The following is an 11811-nucleotide window of genomic DNA, read 5'->3' as shown; positions in this document are numbered from 1 at the left end:
TATTATTTATGGACAAGTTCCATTTGTACAATTTTTTTATATTGATACAAGTTCAAATGATATTTGTTGTATTGAGTATGTACCTATTTCTGTTTACAATATTTATACATCTACACAAAGTTATTTTGTCAGATTGTATGCATGGATGTTTCTACCTCTGTTTAAGATATTTTGTTTATTGATACAATCTTAGAATATATTTGTCATGTTGATTTATATATTTCTACATATAATCAAGATATTGATACCTTGTATGTATTTTGAGGCCATTGTCTGTTAAAGGAGGCTGCTTGTTCTACCCAGCCATCCAGCTAGCTTAGACCCAAAATACTCACACAGAAACTGTATTAACTAAGTCACTGTTTGACCCATTAGCTCTAGTTTTTTATTGGCTAACTCTTACATATTAATTAACCCACTTTTATTAATCTGTATATGACCGTGAGGTTGTGGACTACCAAAAAATTTTCAACATGTCTATCTCAGGCAGCAGTTCCATAGCCTTTATCTCTCTGCCTTCCTTCTTCTAGCAATCAGTCCAGTCCCCCCCCCACCTACCTAAGTTTTGTCCTATCAACAGGCCAAGGCAGTTTCTTTATTCATTAACCAATGAAAGCAACACATAGACAAAAGGACCTCTCACACCATTTCCCCTTTTCTGTTTAAACAAAAAATAAGGCTTTAAATTTAACATAGTAAAATTACATATAACAAAAGTTATCAAGTTCTATTTATCTTTTATTATAACTAAGGAAAACTATAACTATCTATTTTTCTTTTTCTTTTTTTTCAGAATAAGTCAGCTTTCTCACGACGAACTTTTCTGAGTAACAACTTTTGGTTGTTGAGAAGCCACAGTACAGTATTTCAAAGTGACAAAATCCAGGGCAATCAGAGTACATCCAGCAGTGACTTAACATTCAAGGACAGGTTTACACAGGCCATACGTGTACACACCTCTTTTCTTCAGTGTATATGGCAAGTAGCCAAGACCCCTGATCATTAAAATAAGTTATTTTGTACATTACAGTGCACAGAGGAAAGGAACATTCACAGAGGTGACCAAAAGGCATTGTACAGAAAGTCTCATGGTAAATGGCAGCAAGGGCCTGCGGCCTTCAGGAGCTTGATCCCTGCTATTTGGCTGCAGAGGCCTTAGGAGCACCTGTTTCCTCCACCTGCTCAACTGGCTTTGCCTCCTCTTCCTCCTCCTCCTCTTCTTGGGGATAGAGGTCTGGGTATTTCTGCATGCACTCCTTCATGTCCTGAAACTGGTCTATACAATCTGATCCCTTGATTTCCTCTTTGCTGTGGTGGAAGCAGGAAAAGGCAGACTTGAACTGTTCCCTACAGGGGCTGCTGGCCATTCCCCCAAGGCATGGAAATTCCAGTTAATATCTCCATTGGGCAGTATAGATCCGGACTCCTCATAGGAATCATTGGGGTCATCAGCCACCAGCTCCGCACTGCTAGGAGTTTCATGGTCTTCTATGGTCACAAATATTGACCGATCCTTCCCTTCTTGCCGGCAGTAGGACATGGTTGTTCCTGACGCTCGCAGCTCTCTGAGGCAGCCGGCACCACCGTAGTGGACACACACAACTATCTATTTTTCAACTCCATCAAAGACTCCAGAAGAATAAAATATTATCTAGGTAAACAGCAAGTACATTGTAAGCAACTTTCAAGACTATAGAATTGACAGAGATATCTCTCTGCCTAGACAGTCACCCAGAGTTCTTTTGTTGGGGAATCCATCTTCAGCCTATAGGTCCATAGTATTCAGAAAACATTTTCTGAAGCAGAAAATTTTAAAGCCAGTTCAGTCACTTCCTTCTGTAATATGCAGAATGTTCAGTTTATGCAGCATACCATAAAACAGTTGAGGCAAGAACAGTTCTTGCCCAAATGACTAGCACATTCCATAAGGAGCCTCCTTGATGCCCACCTTCCTTTTGAATTAAATTGGTGATGCCTGGAGCAGATGTGTCTCATTTTCATGAAAAATCCTGTTATTAAAATATTTTAAATGATATGTTCTGAAGGTCTCTGAAAGATTTGAAGAATACCTATCCAACTGAAATAAAGAAAATCTAACTAACATGACTACAAGTTTAATAGATGAGTATCTATTAAATGAGCTACACAAACACAATACCTTAATCAAGATTGAAATGTATATATATATATATATATAACAAAATTGACCTTAAATTTGTATCAATAAATCAAGATCTATACCAATGCAAATCTCTATAACATATTCCCCTTTAAATGTAAACAAACAATTATAAACAATATTTGGGAATATGGGTGTAGTTCTGTCTATACTGCTTCCTGCTGTCTGGGGACACTGTTAATCAGACCTTTCATGGTATATCCTGTGTGTTAGTTATATCTCAGTCAGCAGTTGGGCAAAGTAATGTTTTGAGGGTGTTCACAGTGACCTTTGAGGGTGTTCATGGTGATCTTTCAGGGGTTCCTTCTCTATCAAACAATATTGGTCTGAAAGTAATTCACAGGTTCTCATCTTCTGTGTAAACAAAAGAACTTTTTTTCCAAAGTAACAAATCCTTAGACTCCAATTTTGGAATCAAGATATCTTTATAATATGCATGATGGTTTAGTTAAGTAGCCCATACAATGAAATGTTCCTTACTTAGCTCCTTCACAGCCAAATAATTCAAAGATAACACAATAACAATAATAATACAAACTCTCTGAATTTTCCATTTTTACACAGCTTATTTTTCTTTACTTCTTTTAATCTATGACTATCTGTACTCCATCTCCTTAAAGACTTTTTAAAAAATGATTTACTTTTTTTTTCAACTCTCTATACTCTTTTTATTTTCTCTCCCAAGCTTATGTATCTCTGTGACCCATTTAGAGTTTTTTTTTTTGTATCGGATCTGTGTAGAATGAGCAGCGGGCCGCTTCTCTCCAACTGGCTCCTGCACAACTAGCTTTACAGCTGAAATAACAACACACAAGCTGTATTCTTTTAAACATTGCTTTGGCCCATTAACTCTAGCCTCTTACTGGCTAATTCTCACATCTTGATTAACCCATTTCTATTAATCTGTGTAGCATCACAAGGTGGTGGCTTACCAGGAGGATTCTAGCCTGTGTCCATCTCGGAGAGGAGAGCTATAGCGTCTGCTCATTTCCCTTCTTCCCAGCATTCTGTTCGGTCTACTCCACCTATCTAAATTCTGCCCTAACAGGCAATGCAGTTTTCTTTATTAATTAACCAATGAAAGCAACAGATAGACAAATGACCCTCCTCCATCAGATCTGTCCTTATTGTGTTATCTATATTTCTCTACTGTCTTGAAGAGCTTTAAAAAGAGTAAGCATCTTGGTTGCAGTTGTTTTATATGCTAGCTCCACCTCTCTCCACTTTTAAAACAGTGGAAGCATCACCACTGTCAGCTCTGGGGCTGCCAGGCAAAAGCCACACTCAGCACTCCAACCCCAAGAATGAGTGTGCAGCACATAAAGCTTTTATTTTGAGTAACAACCAAATCTGCCACACAGAGAACTGAGCAGCCTGAAAACATCTCTGTGCATGTGGTGGGAATCGACCATGCTTTCCTATCTGTACAGCCTTAATAGACCTGATCTTGCCAACTGGTCAGGCAGGGAACACCAAGCCATGGGCATGGTCTCAGCCACTTTCCTTCCAACCTTAAGTGGTAACATAAATACGTGAGGCCCACAAATGCCCTTTAAATGCTCCATAACCAGTTTCTGCTGGCAGCATTGCCACAAAGCTGCACTTCAAAACTTCCACTTTTTTCTCCTGCAGTCGAGTATGTAAAACCTCTCTGAAAGGAGCAGTGACATGCTGCCAGCAAACAGCAAGAAGATGTGTTAAACTCTGCAATTTTGTGTTTAGAATTTCCTTTTAAGCTCTCTCAGGTTTTTAAGTGGATTTAGTTGACCACATGGGGACTGCTTGACTGGACATGCCGGGCCCACAGAAAAATGACTGCTGAACTTGCCTAAAGGTGAGAGAATCCTTTGGGATTTCTGCTTCATGAAAGAGTGAGACATTCTGAAGGATACATAAGAAAATGACTGGCAAACTGCCAATATAGACAGAACTGTCTTTGTAATTTCCTGCTTCATGAAAATGTCTGCTGGATACTATGGGCCCATGGGCTGAAGATGGATTCCCAAACCATACAAAAGAACTTTGGGTGACTGTCCAGTCAATTTTAGAGTTTTGGAAGTTGCTTACAATGTACTTCCTGTTTTCTTAGGTAATATTATATCCTTCTGGAGTCTTTTATGGAGTTGAAGGATTTATAATTAGAGTTACAGTGATTCTTAGTTATGATAAATGATAAAGTAGATAATATTGTAACTGTAATTTTTGTTTGATTCCTGTTTTGTTATATTTAATTTTACAGTGTTAAAACCTTTTATTTTATTTAAACAGAAGAGGGAAGGTTATGTGGGAGTTCCCTCTGTATGCTATGGTTACCATTAATTAATAAATAAGCTGCTTTGGACCTATAGCAAGGCATAACTTAAGTAGGCAGGGGAAGCTAGGTTGAATGCTGAGAAGAAAAAGGGTGGAGTCAGAGGATGCCAGGGAGACACCACTGTTGGAGACAGACATGCTAAAACTTAGCTAGTAGGTCATAACCTTGTGGTGATGCACAGATTAATGGAGATGGGTTATATTAAGTTGTAAAAGTTAGCAATAAGAAGCTAGAGTTAATGGGCTAAGCAATGATTTAATTAATACTGTTTCTGCATGATTATTTGGATCTAAGCTAGCTGCTGGCTAGGATGAACAAGCAGCCCCTTTCATGCAGTAATTGTCTGCCTTTACTGCACAGTTGTTTAAAGTTTGTTTAATGTTTTTATATGATGTCTTAATCATATATATATATATATATATATATATATATATATATATAGTATTATAGGTCAAGCCAGACAGTGGTTGTGCACACCTTTAATTCTAGCATTCAGGAGGCAGAGACAGGAGGATCTCTGTGAAATCAAAGCCAACCTGGTCTACAAGAGCTAGTTCCAGGATAGGCTCCAAAGCTACAGAGAAACCCTGTCTCAAAAAAATATAAGTCAATAGTCATTAATGTTTGTTATACTTTCATTCAGACCAATTAGGTTCTTTAGATATTTAATGATTGCATTTTGCATAGATAGGTAACTTTCAGCCACTTCAAAGATCTGTATAACATGGCCTTTACATAACTTAGGATACTGTTGACATGAGACACAATTGCTCCTCACAGCCGAGAAGTGTTGAGCACCAAAGACCCTCCACTTGGAGTTTGTTTTCTTTTTAGCACAACTGACCTTTGGGCAAGAAACTGCCCATAACTCAACCACTGGCAAATTGCATGACGTCCAGACTGAACAAGCAGAATAAAAATAAAAAGTCTGTCAAATCTTGTCTGTCAAAACAGGGTAAGACTGTTTTGAAAATTTTTTCTGCCTCTGAAAATGGTCTGACAGTTACTCTCAGCCTTAACCAAAGTTGGTTGCTTCCACATTGTATAGTCACTTTGGATGAATGCTCAGGCAGTCAGTTGTCTGCCTCTACTGCATAATTTGGAAGCTCTTTAATTCCTGCTACTCAAGTAATATTATCTCCCTTCTTAGAACTTTGATGGGGTTGAAGATTAGATAGTCATAGTTACTGTCCTCTTATGATCTAGTCAAGCCATTTTCATTACAAGACTTAGACCCCTTAGGACAAAATATTTATTAAAACATTTAGCATATGTTTCTTGATTAATATTATTTATGCTGGCTGTAATTCTAATCTTATACTTGATATCTGTTCCTAGTGTATATAGTTTTGTACTGTGTTTAGAACTCTCTTATTTAAACAAAAGGGGGAGATGCTGCTGTAGCTCCTTCAGCCAATAGCCTTTAAGATAACAGCTCACTTGGGTATGGTCTCTTATACTATAAATGCAGCTGTAAAACTTGTGCTTGCTCTCTTGCTTCCAGATCTTGCTTCCAGCTGATAGACTCTAGTCCTGATTTCTGTCTATGCAAAGGACTGTTATATAAGACAGTGTTCTGTGAGTCTTTCCTAAATAAATTGCCCTTTATTATATACAATTTTGAATATATGTATGAGATTATTTTGTATCTTCTGCCATCAGAGCAATGTCATTTGGAGTACTAGACTGAGCTCCCAAGGTCCAAATGAGGAGCAGAAGGAGGGAGAACATGAGCAAGAAAGTCAGAAGCACGAGGGCTGTGCCCACCAACTGAGACAGTGGGGCTGATCTAATGGGAGCTCACCAAAGCAAGCTGGACTGGGACTGATGGAGCATGTGACCAAACCAGACTCGCTGAATGTAGTGGACAAGGAGGGCTGACTGAGAAGCCAAGGACAATGGCACTGGGTTTTGATCCTACTGCATTTATTGGCTTTATGGGAGCCTAGTCTTTGTGGAATGCTCACATCCCTAGACCTGGATGGAGGAGGGAGGACCTTGGACTTCCCACAGGGCAAGGAACCCTGACTGCTGTTTGGACTGGAGTGGGAGTGAGAGGGGAATGGGAGGGGGATGGAAATGGGAGGAGGGGAGGAGGTGGAAATTTTTAAGTAAAAATAAATAAAAAAAGAAGAATTCACCAAAGAATATTCAACCTAAAAATGTGGAGGTAAGTTAAAAAAAAAATTTGCACAGATACTTATTGATTAATATACATAAGAAACATACTTTGTGTGTTACTAGTATGAAAATCTGAGTCCATACATTTTAATATATTCCCGTGCTTTTCAACATTTTTCTGCAAATATAAAAGTTATTCTAATATAACCATTACCAAAAGTAAAGTCACTTTGCTCTTCCCTAAAGTTTCCCCAAACTTAGAAGTTGTTGAAATATATTCTGGAAAAGTTTCTGAAGTATACAGAAGCTTAAAATGGTATCTTCATATCAAGAGATTTGTATTATTTTATAAAGTGATGTTTGCCTTTCATACACCCAGGTCTCCATAAAATTATTTGGTGTGTAAAATTCTGTCAAGATACCATTCTTGCCCTATAGTGGCCAATTATAAACAAAAAACACAAATTTAAGAACTGCTTCTTTAAGTTTATAACCCATTAGCATGACAAAGTTGCAAAAGAGAAAGAGAATGTATATTTTAATTGAGCTGTAAGGGGTCAAGAATAGATTTTTTAAAGGAAATGCTTTCTAATTATATTCTAGAATATGTGTTAAGTTTGAATGACATATAGCATTTTTTAAAATTTATTTTTATACATTTGTCTATGCTCCTCTCCTTTCCTTTCCACTTCCCTACAACCCTCTCTCATGGTCCCCATGTTCCCATTTTACTCAGGAGGTCTGGTCTTTTTCTATTTCCCATGTAGATTAGATTCTCATATATCATTCTTAGGTTCCTCATTGTTGTCTAGGTTCTTTGGGATTGTGATTCATAGGCTGATTTTCTTTGCTTTTTCTCTAAAATACACTTGTGAAAAAGTAGATATAATATTTGTCTTTCTGGGTCTGGGTTACTTCATTCAATATGATGTTTTCTAAATTTATCCAGCTGCCTGCATATTTCAAGGTGTCTTTTTTATGTACTTTTAAAAATGCTGTGTTGTATTCCATTGCATAAATGTACCACATTTTATTTATCCATTTTTTGTTTGAGGAGTATATAGATTGTTATCAGGTTCTGGCTATGACAAACAATGCTGTTATAAACATAGTTGGCACATGTCCTTGTGGTATGATTGAGCATTCTTTAAGTATGTAAACAAAAGTGGTATTGCTTAGTCTTGAGGAAGATTGTTTCCTAATTTTCTGAGATATCTTTATATAAGAAGAATCCAGAAGGTAAAATTAGACAAAGATGAAGTCGTATTCTTTAACTAGAACATGATCTATTAACTCTACCTGGATTCCTAGTGGATAGGTAGATAAATCTCACTTGCAGGTATATGTAATGTTAAATAACTTTCATATTGCTCCTATATTATAACTGAAACACTGCCTTGTATTTGTACTTTTTAGTTACTATCTTTTCTTATTTAGTACAACTCATTTTTCTTCTAAAAGTCATCATTAGCTATATTCCCTATTCTGATTTGATATAGTTGTTTAGCATGAGAGCATTAGTATAACTTTGACAAACATCTGGATATTATTGCAAATTTGCCTTTAGGGACATGTCTCAGAGTGACTGCTATGAGAAAAGGCATACAATGTTTTCTATATGAAAGAATATGTTAGGTTTGCTTTCTTCCAAATGGAAAAAATATCAAGACCCAATGGAATTAAGCAGATGTCACTAAATATTCATCAAAAAGTTTCAACTATATTCTTGAGGAGAAAGACAAAGTGAAACATTACTTTTTGCATACATTTTCAATATCACTTTAAAGTCTTAAAGCAACACACAATTAAATGTATTCAAATTTTGTCAGGGAGTGATTTCTACTCATGCAGTAAATGCCAAACACAGGAAAAAAAAAAACTTCCATCAGTAACCAACATTTTCTTTGTGCATCTCTTAATCAAGAAAACCTTCATTAATCACACTTGTTTGCTTTCATTCCATGTTCACATAAATGTTCAGTGCCTACATATAGCTCTTTTTAAATTATAATTTCTTATTCATATTGCTAGACATGACTTTGATGAGAATTTATCTCATGGTGAGAAGAAAATATCACACATAAAGTAACAATTTCCTATTGAGGTGATTAAGCTTACTGAATTGTAAATAAATATGTGAAAACTGTTGCATTTAAAACGTTTTCTTGTATACTAAAACTCATTAAGTGGTTACAGCTTTTCTGGAGAAAAAAAAATCTTACACTAACTCAGTTTTAAACAACCTCAACAGTAACCTTTATTTTGTTAATATTTGTTTATCAAATGGTAACTGCTATATATCCCTTGATAGAGAACATCAAAGGTTTACATGCAGTGACATTTTATCTTTTCTGGTGTTGATGTGAGAACACATTAAAGAATTTTAATATTAATCCAATGTGACCTGTAGAAACAATACCTTTTTGGGGTCTTCAACATAGCATCCAATCAATAATATATGTGTTACAATAAGGCATGGTGTCACACATTTGTAATCCTCAGAACCATTTTCAGGAAGAAGAAAAAACATCTCTGCATCCACAGTGAGTTCAAAGTAAGTATGTGTTGTATAAAACCATGCCTCAAAATCAGAAAACAAACAAACAAACAAAAAACAGCTGGCAGTATAGCTTTGCAGGTCAGCATGCTCACATTCAAATCTAAGAACCTGACTTTGATACTTGGTCAAAGTATCAAAGCAGAAGATAAACATATTTTCTCAATTTGTCTTCCGACCTCCATATGTGTACCATGGCGCATATGTATCCACAAAAAATTACACCCACCTACCCATTGCATACAAATAAAGAATAAGGAAATACCTTAAAATCACAATGAATAAGTGTGTTAACCATGTTGAAAACAAACATTGAAACTGTGTTTGATAACAAGAGCTCATTGAGGAGATAGCACAGCATAGTGAAAAATGAAATTTATAGAATACATTAAGTGATTAATGTTTTCAGAAAAGAGAAATAGTATACTTATCTATCTGTATCATTTCTTTTTTAAATTTATTTATTTATTAAAAATTTCCACCTCCTCCCATCTTCCCATTTTCCTCCTACTTCCCCCACTCCCCCTCCTCCTCCCTCTCCAGTCCTAAGAGAAATCAGGGTTCCCTGCCATATGGGAAATTCAAGGCCCTCCCCCCTCCATCCAGGTCTAGGAAAGTGTGCATCCAAACAGAGTAGGCTCCCAAAAAGCCAGTACATTCAGTAGAATCAAAACCCAGTGTCATTATCATTGGCTTCTCAGTCTGCCCTCATTGTCAGCCACACTCAGAGAGTCTGTTTTGATCACATGCTTGTTCAGTCCCAGTCTATCTGGCCTTGGTGAGTTCCCATTAAATCAGTAACACCATCTCAGTGGGTGGACGCACACCTCGCAGTCCTGTCTTCCTTGCTCATGTTCTCCCTCCTTCTGCTCTTTATTTGGACCTTGCGAGCTCGGTCCAGTGCTCCAATGTGGGTCTCTTTCTCTATCTCCATCCATCGCCAAATGAAGGATCTATGGTGATATGCAAGATATACATCAGTGTGGCTATGGGATAGCCAGTTCAGGCACCCTTTTCTCTGCTGCCTAAGGACCTAGGGACATCTCCTTGGACACCTGGGACTCCTCTAGAGCCAAGTCTCTTGCCAACCTTAAAATGGATCCCTTAATCAAGACATCTTCTTCCTTGTTCCCATATCCTCCCTTCCTCCATCTCAACGATCCCATTACCTCAAGCTCTCCCCAATCCTCCTCTTCTCCCTTCTCTCTCCCCATCTTCCCTTCCCCCCACTTCCCCATCCCCATGCTTTCAACATTTTCTTGGTGCTTTTGTCTACTTCCAATATCCAGGAGGATAAATATATGTTTTTCTTTGGGTTTACCCTCTTATTTACCTTCTCTAGGATCACAAATTATAGGTGCAATGTCCTTTGTTTATGGCTAGAATCCACTTATGAGTGAGTACATACCATATTTATCTGTTTGTGTCTGGGTTATCTCACTCAGGAAAGTGTTTTCTATTTCCATCCATTTGCATGTAAAATTCAAGATGTCATTGTTTTTCACCTCTGAGTAGAACTCTAAAGTATATATGTACCACATCTTCTTTATCTATTCTTCTATTGAGGGACACCAAAGTTGTTTCCAGGTTCTGGCTACTACAAATAGTGCTGCTATGAACATAGTTGAACAAATGCTTTTGTACTTTGATTGCGCATCTCTTAGGTATATTCCCAAGAGTGGAATTGCTGGATCCTGGGGTTGGTTGATCTCGAATTTCCTGAGAAACTGCCACACTGATTTCCAAAGTGGTTGCACAAGTTTGCATTCCCACCAGCAATGGATGAGTGTTCTCCTTACTCCACATCCTCTCCAGCATAGGCTATCATTGGTGTTTTTGATTTTAGTCATTCTAACAGGTTTAAGATGATATCTCAAGGATGTTTTCATTTGCATTTCTCTGATTGCTAAAGAGGTTGAGAATGACCTTAAGTGTCTTTTTGCCAATAGAACTTTTTCTGTTGAGAATTCTCTGTTCAGTTCAGTACCCCCTTTTTTAATTGGGTTAATTAGAGTTTTAACTGTCATTAAGACAAAAAGACAACATACTGAATGGGAGAAGACCTTCACCAACCCTGCATCAGATAAAGTTTTGATCTCCAAAATATATAAAGAACTCAAGAAACTAGATATATGCATCATTTCTTAGTTCTGCATAATTTTTAAATTACACAGATTCATAGAGTGTTTTAAATTGAGATTCAAGAAGTACATTAGCCTTTATAAAATATAAGTGGTTTATTTATGGCTAGAAACCAATTATGAGTGAGTACATCCCATGTTCGTCATTTTTTGGGTCTGGCTTACCTCACTCAGGATAGTGTTTTCTATTTCTGTCCATTTGCATGCAAAATTTAAGAAGTCATTGTTTTTTACTGCTGAGTAGTACTCTAATATGTATATATTCCATACTTTCTTCATCCATTCTTCCATTGAAGGGCATCTAGGTTGTTTTCAGGTTCTGCCTATTACAAACAATGCTGCTATGAACATAGTTGAGCATATGCTTTTGTTGTATGATAGGGCATTTCTTGGGTATATTCCCAAGAGTGGTATTGCTCGGTCCAGGGGTAGGTTGATCCCGAATTTCCTGAGAAACCGCCACACTGCTTTACAAAGTGGTTGCACAAGTTTGCATTTC

At 37.1% G+C, this 11811-nt stretch overlaps 1 pseudogene; it reads right to left on the bottom strand.

Annotated features, from left to right (window-relative positions):
* Positions 1 to 1118: 1118 nt before the first annotated feature.
* LOC130875229 (mitochondrial intermembrane space import and assembly protein 40-like) lies at positions 1119 to 3666 on the bottom strand (annotated as a pseudogene).
* Positions 3667 to 11811: the final 8145 nt, after the last annotated feature.

Source organism: Chionomys nivalis, chromosome 5, assembly GCF_950005125.1.
Source record: "Chionomys nivalis chromosome 5, mChiNiv1.1, whole genome shotgun sequence".
Classification (NCBI taxonomy): domain Eukaryota; kingdom Metazoa; phylum Chordata; class Mammalia; order Rodentia; family Cricetidae; genus Chionomys; species Chionomys nivalis.
This window is presented reverse-complemented; position numbering and strand designations above follow the sequence as displayed.